Here is a 9,317-nt window from a genome sequence, read left to right as displayed (position 1 = left end):
CTTGTTGGGTGGAGTAGTTATTTCTTAGTTTTGCTGTTGACTGTTAGAGAAAATCCCCATTATTGTTGATTGCTATGTGAAATAACAGATCTGCCAGTGTTATTTTGGCACGTATAAAGGGTCTGTCTTCAGCAGCCGCTGTGGCTTACGGCCACACCACCCTGAGCGCGCCCGATCTCGTCTGATCTCGGAAGCTAAGCAGGGTCGGGCCTGGTTAGTACTTGGATGGGAGACCGCCTGGGAATACCAGGTGCCGTAAGCTTTTTGTCCCCTATCTTACAGCAGCAGAATGCCGCTTCCTCTGTAGTTGAGACAGGGCACGCCAAAACTACTTTTATTTTGCAGCCTGTATTTCACGCTCTGTTTTGCACTTCTGTTTTATGTCACGTCGCTTTCGGCAATCGGGTATTAGGCGCTGGAAAGTCACCTCTGTAAAGTCTGCACTGCTGCCGAATGAATGAGCGCAGTCTGGGTTTTGGGCACAATGACCCAATACGTCGTCCACAAGGACGTGTGGCTCACCGATGTACGTTTTGAGCAATTTCGGACGAAAATGGACTTGGAACAGAGCCAAATGTTTGATCAGGCCATACGGAAAATTCTTGTTGGGTGGAGTAGTTATTTCTTAGTTTTGCTGTTGACTGTTAGAGAAAATCCCCATTATTGTTGATTGCTATGTGAAATAACAGATCTGCCAGTGTTATTTTGGCACGTATAAAGGGTCTGTCTTCAGCAGCCGCTGTGGCTTACGGCCACACCACCCTGAGCGCGCCCGATCTCGTCTGATCTCGGAAGCTAAGCAGGGTCGGGCCTGGTTAGTACTTGGATGGGAGACCGCCTGGGAATACCAGGTGCCGTAAGCTTTTTGTCCCCATCTTTTCCTGCCTATCTTACAGCAGCAGAATGCCGCTTCCTCTGTAGTTGAGACAGGGCACGCCAAAACTACTTTTATTTTGCAGCCTGTATTTCACGCTCTGTTTTGCACTTCTGTTTTATGTCACGTCGCTTTCGGCAATCGGGTATTAGGCGCTGGAAAGTCACCTCTGTAAAGTCTGCACTGCTGCCGAATGAATGAGCGCAGTCTGGGTTTTGGGCACAATGACCCAATACGTCGTCCACAAGGACGTGTGGCTCACCGATGTACGTTTTGAGCAATTTCGGACGAAAATGGACTTGGAACAGAGCCAAATGTTTGATCAGGCCATACGGAAAATTCTTGTTGGGTGGAGTAGTTATTTCTTAGTTTTGCTGTTGACTGTTAGAGAAAATCCCCATTATTGTTGATTGCTATGTGAAATAACAGATCTGCCAGTGTTATTTTGGCACGTATAAAGGGTCTGTCTTCAGCAGCCGCTGTGGCTTACGGCCACACCACCCTGAGCGCGCCCGATCTCGTCTGATCTCGGAAGCTAAGCAGGGTCGGGCCTGGTTAGTACTTGGATGGGAGACCGCCTGGGAATACCAGGTGCCGTAAGCTTTTTGTCCCTATCTTACAGCAGCAGAATGCCGCTTCCTCTGTAGTTGAGACAGGGCACGCCAAAAACTACTTTTATTTTGCAGCCTGTATTTCACGCTCTGTTTTGCACTTCTGTTTTATGTCACGTCGCTTTCGGCAATCGGGTATTAGGCGCTGGAAAGTCACCTCTGTAAAGTCTGCACTGCTGCCGAATGAATGAGCGCAGTCTGGGTTTTGGGCACAATGACCCAATACGTCGTCCACAAGGACGTGTGGCTCACCGATGTACGTTTTGAGCAATTTCGGACGAAAATGGACTTGGAACAGAGCCAAATGTTTGATCAGGCCATACGGAAAATTCTTGTTGGGTGGAGTAGTTATTTCTTAGTTTTGCTGTTGACTGTTAGAGAAAATCCCCATTATTGTTGATTGCTATGTGAAATAACAGATCTGCCAGTGTTATTTTGGCACGTATAAAGGGTCTGTCTTCAGCAGCCGCTGTGGCTTACGGCCACACCACCCTGAGCGCGCCCGATCTCGTCTGATCTCGGAAGCTAAGCAGGGTCGGGCCTGGTTAGTACTTGGATGGGAGACCGCCTGGGAATACCAGGTGCCGTAAGCTTTTTGTCCCTTCTACAGCAGCAGAATGCCGCTTCCTCTGTAGTTGAGACAGGGCACGCCAAAACTACTTTTATTTTGCAGCCTGTATTTCACGCTCTGTTTTGCACTTCTGTTTTATGTCACGTCGCTTTCGGCAATCGGGTATTAGGCGCTGGAAAGTCACCTCTGTAAAGTCTGCACTGCTGCCGAATGAATGAGCGCAGTCTGGGTTTTGGCACAATGACCCAATACGTCGTCCACAAGGACGTGTGGCTCACCGATGTACGTTTTGAGCAATTTCGGACGAAAATGGACTTGGAACAGAGCCAAATGTTTGATCAGGCCATACGGAAAATTCTTGTTGGGTGGAGTAGTTATTTCTTAGTTTTGCTGTTGACTGTTAGAGAAAATCCCCATTATTGTTGATTGCTATGTGAAATAACAGATCTGCCAGTGTTATTTTGGCACGTATAAAGGGTCTGTCTTCAGCAGCCGCTGTGGCTTACGGCCACACCACCCTGAGCGCGCCCGATCTCGTCTGATCTCGGAAGCTAAGCAGGGTCGGGCCTGGTTAGTACTTGGATGGGAGACCGCCTGGGAATACCAGGTGCCGTAAGCTTTTTGTCCCGCAGCAGAATGCCGCTTCCTCTGTAGTTGAGACAGGGCACGCCAAAACTACTTTTATTTTGCAGCCTGTATTTCACGCTCTGTTTTGCACTTCTGTTTTATGTCACGTCGCTTTCGGCAATCGGGTATTAGGCGCTGGAAAGTCACCTCTGTAAAGTCTGCACTGCTGCCGAATGAATGAGCGCAGTCTGGGTTTTGGGCACAATGACCCAATACGTCGTCCACAAGGACGTGTGGCTCACCGATGTACGTTTTGAGCAATTTCGGACGAAAATGGACTTGGAACAGAGCCAAATGTTTGATCAGGCCATACGGAAAATTCTTGTTGGGTGGAGTAGTTATTTCTTAGTTTTGCTGTTGACTGTTAGAGAAAATCCCCATTATTGTTGATTGCTATGTGAAAAAAGATCTGCCAGTGTTATTTTGGCACGTATAAAGGGTCTGTCTTCAGCAGCCGCTGTGGCTTACGGCCACACCACCCTGAGCGCGCCCGATCTCGTCTGATCTCGGAAGCTAAGCAGGGTCGGGCCTGGTTAGTACTTGGATGGGAGACCGCCTGGGAATACCAGGTGCCGTAAGCTTTTTCCTGCCTATCTTACAGCAGCAGAATGCCGCTTCCTCTGTAGTTGAGACAGGGCACGCCAAAACTACTTTTATTTTGCAGCCTGTATTTCACGCTCTGTTTTGCACTTCTGTTTTATGTCACGTCGCTTTCGGCAATCGGTATTAGGCGCTGGAAAGTCACCTCTGTAAAGTCTGCACTGCTGCCGAATGAATGAGCGCAGTCTGGGTTTTGGGCACAATGACCCAATACGTCGTCCACAAGGACGTGTGGCTCACCGATGTACGTTTTGAGCAATTTCGGACGAAAATGGACTTGGAACAGAGCCAAATGTTTGATCAGGCCATACGGAAAATTCTTGTTGGGTGGAGTAGTTATTTCTTAGTTTTGCTGTTGACTGTTAGAGAAAATCCCCATTATTGTTGATTGCTATGTGAAATAACAGATCTGCCAGTGTTATTTTGGCACGTATAAAGGGTCTGTCTTCAGCAGCCGCTGTGGCTTACGGCCACACCACCCACCCTGAGCGCGCCGATCTCGTCTGATCTCGGAAGCTAAGCAGGGTCGGGCCTGGTTAGTACTTGGATGGGAGACCGCCTGGGAATACCAGGTGCCGTAAGCTTTTGTCCCCATCTTTTCCTGCCTATCTTACAGCAGCAGAATGCCGCTTCCTCTGTAGTTGAGACAGGGCACGCCAAACTACTTTTATTTTGCAGCCTGTATTTCACGCTCTGTTTTGCACTTCTGTTTTATGTCACGTCGCTTTCGGCAATCGGGTATTAGGCGCTGGAAAGTCACCTCTGTAAAGTCTGCACTGCTGCCGAATGAATGAGCGCAGTCTGGGTTTTGGGCACAATGACCCAATACGTCGTCCACAAGGACGTGTGGCTCACCGATGTACGTTTTGAGCAATTTCGGACGAAAATGGACTTGGAACAGAGCCAAATGTTTGATCAGGCCATACGGAAAATTCTTGTTGGGTGAGTAGTTATTTCTTAGTTTTGCTGTTGACTGTTAGAGAAAATCCCCATTATTGTTGATTGCTATGTGAAATAACAGATCTGCCAGTGTTATTTTGGCACGTATAAAGGGTCTGTCTTCAGCAGCCGCTGTGGCTTACGGCCACACCACCCTGAGCGCGCCCGATCTCGTCTGATCTCGGAAGCTAAGCAGGGTCGGGCCTGGTTAGTACTTGGATGGGAGACCGCCTGGGAATACCAGGTGCCGTAAGCTTTTGTCCCCATCTTTTCCTGCCTATCTTACAGCAGCAGAATGCCGCTTCCTCTGTAGTTGAGACAGGGCACGCCAAAACTACTTTTATTTTGCAGCCTGTATTTCACGCTCTGTTTTGCACTTCTGTTTTATGTCACGTCGCTTTCGGCAATCGGGTATTAGGCGCTGGAAAGTCACCTCTGTAAAGTCTGCACTGCTGCCGAATGAATGAGCGCAGTCTGGGTTTTGGGCACAATGACCCAATACGTCGTCCACAAGGACGTGTGGCTCACCGATGTACGTTTTGAGCAATTTCGGACGAAAATGGACTTGGAACAGAGCCAAATGTTTGATCAGGCCATACGGAAAATTCTTGTTGGGTGGAGTAGTTATTTCTTAGTTTTGCTGTTGACTGTTAGAGAAAATCCCCATTATTGTTGATTGCTATGTGAAATAACAGATCTGCCAGTGTTATTTTGGCACGTATAAAGGGTCTGTCTTCAGCAGCCGCTGTGGCTTACGGCCACACCACCCTGAGCGCGCCCGATCTCGTCTGATCTCGGAAGCTAAGCAGGGTCGGGCCTGGTTAGTACTTGGATGGGAGACCGCCTGGGAATACCAGGTGCCGTAAGCTTTTTCCCTATCTTACAGCAGCAGAATGCCGCTTCCTCTGTAGTTGAGACAGGGCACGCCAAAACTACTTTTATTTTGCAGCCTGTATTTCACGCTCTGTTTTGCACTTCTGTTTTATGTCACGTCGCTTTCGGCAATCGGGTATTAGGCGCTGGAAAGTCACCTCTGTAAAGTCTGCACTGCTGCCGAATGAATGAGCGCAGTCTGGGTTTTGGGCACAATGACCCAAATACGTCGTCCACAAGGACGTGTGGCTCACCGATGTACGTTTTGAGCAATTTCGGACGAAAATGGACTTGGAACAGAGCCAAATGTTTGATCAGGCCATACGGAAAATTCTTGTTGGGTGGAGTAGTTATTTCTTAGTTTTGCTGTTGACTGTTAGAGAAATCCCCATTATTGTTGATTGCTATGTGAAATAACAGATCTGCCAGTGTTATTTTGGCACGTATAAAGGGTCTGTCTTCAGCAGCCGCTGTGGCTTACGGCCACACCCCCTGAGCGCGCCCGATCTCGTCTGATCTCGGAAGCTAAGCAGGGTCGGGCCTGGTTAGTACTTGGATGGGAGACCGCCTGGGAATACCAGGTGCCGTAAGCTTTTTGTCCCTATCTTACACAGCAGAATGCCGCTTCCTCTGTAGTTGAGACAGGGCACGCCAAAACTACTTTTATTTTGCAGCCTGTATTTCACGCTCTTTTTGCACTTCTGTTTATGTCACGTCGCTTTCGCAATCGGGTATTAGGCGCTGGAAAGTCACCTCTGTAAAGTCTGCACTGCTGCCGAATGAATGAGCGCAGTCTGGGTTTTGGGCACAATGACCCAATACGTCGTCCACAAGGACGTGTGGCTCACCGATGTACGTTTTGAGCAATTTCGGACGAAAATGGACTTGGAACAGAGCCAAATGTTTGATCAGGCCATACGGAAAATTCTTGTTGGGTGGAGTAGTTATTTCTTAGTTTTGCTGTTGACTGTTAGAGAAAATCCCATTATTGTTGATTGCTATGTGAAATAACAGATCTGCCAGTGTTATTTTGGCACGTATAAAGGGTCTGTCTTCAGCAGCCGCTGTGGCTTACGGCCACACCACCTGAGCGCGCCCGATCTCGTCTGATCTCGGAAGCTAAGCAGGGTCGGGCCTGGTTAGTACTTGGATGGGAGACCGCCTGGGAATACCAGGTGCCGTAAGCTTTTTGCCTATCTTAGCAGCAGCAGAATGCCGCTTCCTCTGTAGTTGAGACAGGGCACGCCAAAACTACTTTTATTTTGCAGCCTGTATTTCACGCTCTGTTTTGCACTTCTGTTTTATGTCACGTCGCTTTCGGCAATCGGGTATTAGGCGCTGGAAAGTCACCTCTGTAAAGTCTGCACTGCTGCCGAATGAATGAGCGCAGTCTGGGTTTTGGGCACAATGACCCAATACGTCGTCCACAAGGACGTGTGGCTCACCGATGTACGTTTTGAGCAATTTCGGACGAAAATGGACTTGGAACAGAGCCAAATGTTTGATCAGGCCATACGGAAAATTCTTGTTGGGTGGAGTAGTTATTTCTTAGTTTTGCTGTTGACTGTTAGAGAAAATCCCCATTATTGTTGATTGCTATGTGAAATAACAGATCTGCCAGTGTTATTTTGGCACGTATAAAGGGTCTGTCTTCAGCAGCCGCTGTGGCTTACGGCCACACCACCCTGAGCGCGCCGATCTCGTCTGATCTCGGAAGCTAAGCAGGGTCGGGCCTGGTTAGTACTTGGATGGGAGACCGCCTGGGAATACCAGGTGCCGTAAGCTTTTTGTCCCCATCTTTTCCTGCCTATCTTACAGCAGCAGAATGCCGCTTCCTCTGTAGTTGAGACAGGGCACGCCAAAACTACTTTTATTTTGCAGCCTGTATTTCACGCTCTGTTTTGCACTTCTGTTTTATGTCACGTCGCTTTCGGCAATCGGGTATTAGGCGCTGGAAAGTCACCTCTGTAAAGTCTGCACTGCTGCCGAATGAATGAGCGCAGTCTGGGTTTTGGGCACAATGACCCAATACGTCGTCCACAAGGACGTGTGGCTCACCGATGTACGTTTTGAGCAATTTCGGACGAAAATGGACTTGGAACAGAGCCAAATGTTTGATCAGGCCATACGGAAAATTCTTGTTGGGTGGAGTAGTTATTTCTTAGTTTTGCTGTTGACTGTTAGAGAAAATCCCCATTATTGTTGATTGCTATGTGAAATAACAGATCTGCCAGTGTTATTTTGGCACGTATAAAGGGTCTGTCTTCAGCAGCCGCTGTGGCTTACGGCCACACCACCCTGAGCGCGCCCGATCTCGTCTGATCTCGGAAGCTAAGCAGGGTCGGGCCTGGTTAGTACTTGGATGGGAGACCGCCTGGGAATACCAGGTGCCGTAAGCTTTTTGTCCCCATCTTTTCCTGCCTATCTTACAGCAGCAGAATGCCGCTTCCTCTGTAGTTGAGACAGGGCACGCCAAAACTACTTTTATTTTGCAGCCTGTATTTCACGCTCTGTTTTGCACTTCTGTTTTATGTCACGTCGCTTTCGGCAATCGGGTATTAGGCGCTGGAAAGTCACCTCTGTAAAGTCTGCACTGCTGCCGAATGAATGAGCGCAGTCTGGGTTTTGGGCACAATGACCCAATACGTCGTCCACAAGGACGTGTGGCTCACCGATGTACGTTTTGAGCAATTTCGGACGAAAATGGACTTGGAACAGAGCCAAATGTTTGATCAGGCCATACGGAAAATTCTTGTTGGGTGGAGTAGTTATTTCTTAGTTTTGCTGTTGACTGTTAGAGAAAATCCCCATTATTGTTGATTGCTATGTGAAATAACAGATCTGCCAGTGTTATTTTGGCACGTATAAAGGGTCTGTCTTCAGCAGCCGCTGTGGCTTACGGCCACACCACCCTGAGCGCGCCCGATCTCGTCTGATCTCGGAAGCTAAGCAGGGTCGGGCCTGGTTAGTACTTGGATGGGAGACCGCCTGGGAATACCAGGTGCCGTAAGCTTTTTGTCCCTATCTTACAGCAGCAGAATGCCGCTTCCTCTGTAGTTGAGACAGGGCACGCCAAAACTACTTTTATTTTGCAGCCTGTATTTCACGCTCTGTTTTGCACTTCTGTTTTATGTCACGTCGCTTTCGGCAATCGGGTATTAGGCGCTGGAAAGTCACCTCTGTAAAGTCTGCACTGCCGAATGAATGAGCGCAGTCTGGGTTTTGGGCACAATGACCCAATACGTCGTCCACAAGGACGTGTGGCTCACCGATGTACGTTTTGAGCAATTTCGGACGAAAATGGACTTGGAACAGAGCCAAATGTTTGATCAGGCCATACGGAAAATTCTTGTTGGGTGGAGTAGTTATTTCTTAGTTTTGCTGTTGACTGTTAGAGAAAATCCCCATTATTGTTGATTGCTATGTGAAATAACAGATCTGCCAGTGTTATTTTGGCACGTATAAAGGGTCTGTCTTCAGCAGCCGCTGTGGCTTACGGCCACACCACCCTGAGCGCGCCCGATCTCGTCTGATCTCGGAAGCTAAGCAGGGTCGGGCCTGGTTAGTACTTGGATGGGAGACCGCCTGGGAATACCAGGTGCCGTAAGCTTTTTGTCCCTATCTTACAGCAGCAGAATGCCGCTTCCTCTGTAGTTGAGACAGGGCACGCCAAAACTACTTTTATTTTGCAGCCTGTATTTCACGCTCTGTTTTGCACTTCTGTTTTATGTCACGTCGCTTTCGGCAATCGGGTATTAGGCGCTGGAAAGTCACCTCTGTAAAGTCTGCACTGCTGCCGAATGAATGAGCGCAGTCTGGGTTTTGGGCACAATGACCCAATACGTCGTCCACAAGGACGTGTGGCTCACCGATGTACGTTTTGAGCAATTTCGGACGAAAATGGACTTGGAACAGAGCCAAATGTTTGATCAGGCCATACGGAAAATTCTTGTTGGGTGGAGTAGTTATTTCTTAGTTTTGCTGTTGACTGTTAGAGAAAATCCCCATTATTGTTGATTGCTATGTGAAATAACAGATCTGCCAGTGTTATTTTGGCACGTATAAAGGGTCTGTCTTCAGCAGCCGCTGTGGCTTACGGCCACACCACCCTGAGCGCGCCCGATCTCGTCTGATCTCGGAAGCTAAGCAGGGTCGGGCCTGGTTAGTACTTGGATGGGAGACCGCCTGGGAATACCAGGTGCCGTAAGCTTTTTGTCCCCAT

At 48.6% G+C, this 9,317-nt stretch overlaps 16 non-coding genes across 16 annotated transcripts; all 16 read left to right on the top strand.

Moving 5' to 3' along the window:
• Positions 1–143: 143 nt before the first annotated feature.
• On the top strand, positions 144–262 carry LOC127141573 (5S ribosomal RNA). The gene has a single exon (XR_007812089.1). It is a non-coding gene; the product is annotated as a 5S ribosomal RNA (ribosomal RNA).
• A 482-nt stretch (positions 263–744) lies between these two features.
• On the top strand, positions 745–863 carry LOC127141572 (5S ribosomal RNA). The gene has a single exon (XR_007812088.1). It is a non-coding gene; the product is annotated as a 5S ribosomal RNA (ribosomal RNA).
• A 495-nt stretch (positions 864–1,358) lies between these two features.
• LOC127141571 (5S ribosomal RNA) lies at positions 1,359–1,477 on the top strand. The gene has a single exon (XR_007812087.1). It is a non-coding gene; the product is annotated as a 5S ribosomal RNA (ribosomal RNA).
• A 482-nt stretch (positions 1,478–1,959) lies between these two features.
• LOC127141570 (5S ribosomal RNA) lies at positions 1,960–2,078 on the top strand. Its single transcript, XR_007812086.1, has one exon. It is a non-coding gene; the product is annotated as a 5S ribosomal RNA (ribosomal RNA).
• Positions 2,079–2,556: 478 nt separating this feature from the next.
• Positions 2,557–2,675, top strand: LOC127141569 (5S ribosomal RNA). The gene has a single exon (XR_007812085.1). It is a non-coding gene; the product is annotated as a 5S ribosomal RNA (ribosomal RNA).
• Positions 2,676–3,145: 470 nt separating this feature from the next.
• LOC127141568 (5S ribosomal RNA) lies at positions 3,146–3,264 on the top strand. The gene has a single exon (XR_007812084.1). It is a non-coding gene; the product is annotated as a 5S ribosomal RNA (ribosomal RNA).
• A 481-nt stretch (positions 3,265–3,745) lies between these two features.
• Positions 3,746–3,867, top strand: LOC127141584 (5S ribosomal RNA). The gene has a single exon (XR_007812100.1). It is a non-coding gene; the product is annotated as a 5S ribosomal RNA (ribosomal RNA).
• Positions 3,868–4,359: 492 nt separating this feature from the next.
• Positions 4,360–4,478, top strand: LOC127141567 (5S ribosomal RNA). The gene has a single exon (XR_007812083.1). It is a non-coding gene; the product is annotated as a 5S ribosomal RNA (ribosomal RNA).
• A 494-nt stretch (positions 4,479–4,972) lies between these two features.
• On the top strand, positions 4,973–5,091 carry LOC127141566 (5S ribosomal RNA). Its single transcript, XR_007812082.1, has one exon. It is a non-coding gene; the product is annotated as a 5S ribosomal RNA (ribosomal RNA).
• A 479-nt stretch (positions 5,092–5,570) lies between these two features.
• On the top strand, positions 5,571–5,688 carry LOC127141581 (5S ribosomal RNA). The gene has a single exon (XR_007812097.1). It is a non-coding gene; the product is annotated as a 5S ribosomal RNA (ribosomal RNA).
• Positions 5,689–6,164: 476 nt separating this feature from the next.
• Positions 6,165–6,282, top strand: LOC127141583 (5S ribosomal RNA). The gene has a single exon (XR_007812099.1). It is a non-coding gene; the product is annotated as a 5S ribosomal RNA (ribosomal RNA).
• Positions 6,283–6,762: 480 nt separating this feature from the next.
• LOC127141580 (5S ribosomal RNA) lies at positions 6,763–6,880 on the top strand. Its single transcript, XR_007812096.1, has one exon. It is a non-coding gene; the product is annotated as a 5S ribosomal RNA (ribosomal RNA).
• Positions 6,881–7,375: 495 nt separating this feature from the next.
• On the top strand, positions 7,376–7,494 carry LOC127141565 (5S ribosomal RNA). The gene has a single exon (XR_007812081.1). It is a non-coding gene; the product is annotated as a 5S ribosomal RNA (ribosomal RNA).
• A 495-nt stretch (positions 7,495–7,989) lies between these two features.
• LOC127141563 (5S ribosomal RNA) lies at positions 7,990–8,108 on the top strand. Its single transcript, XR_007812079.1, has one exon. It is a non-coding gene; the product is annotated as a 5S ribosomal RNA (ribosomal RNA).
• A 478-nt stretch (positions 8,109–8,586) lies between these two features.
• On the top strand, positions 8,587–8,705 carry LOC127141562 (5S ribosomal RNA). The gene has a single exon (XR_007812078.1). It is a non-coding gene; the product is annotated as a 5S ribosomal RNA (ribosomal RNA).
• A 481-nt stretch (positions 8,706–9,186) lies between these two features.
• LOC127141561 (5S ribosomal RNA) lies at positions 9,187–9,305 on the top strand. Its single transcript, XR_007812077.1, has one exon. It is a non-coding gene; the product is annotated as a 5S ribosomal RNA (ribosomal RNA).
• Positions 9,306–9,317: the final 12 nt, after the last annotated feature.

The sequence above is a fragment of the Lates calcarifer genome, unplaced genomic scaffold (genome assembly GCF_001640805.2).
Source record: "Lates calcarifer isolate ASB-BC8 unplaced genomic scaffold, TLL_Latcal_v3 _unitig_5662_quiver_1860, whole genome shotgun sequence".
Lineage (NCBI taxonomy): Eukaryota > Metazoa > Chordata > Actinopteri > Centropomidae > Lates > Lates calcarifer.
Note: the sequence above shows the minus strand (reverse complement) of the source record. Positions and strands in the feature narration are given on the sequence as shown.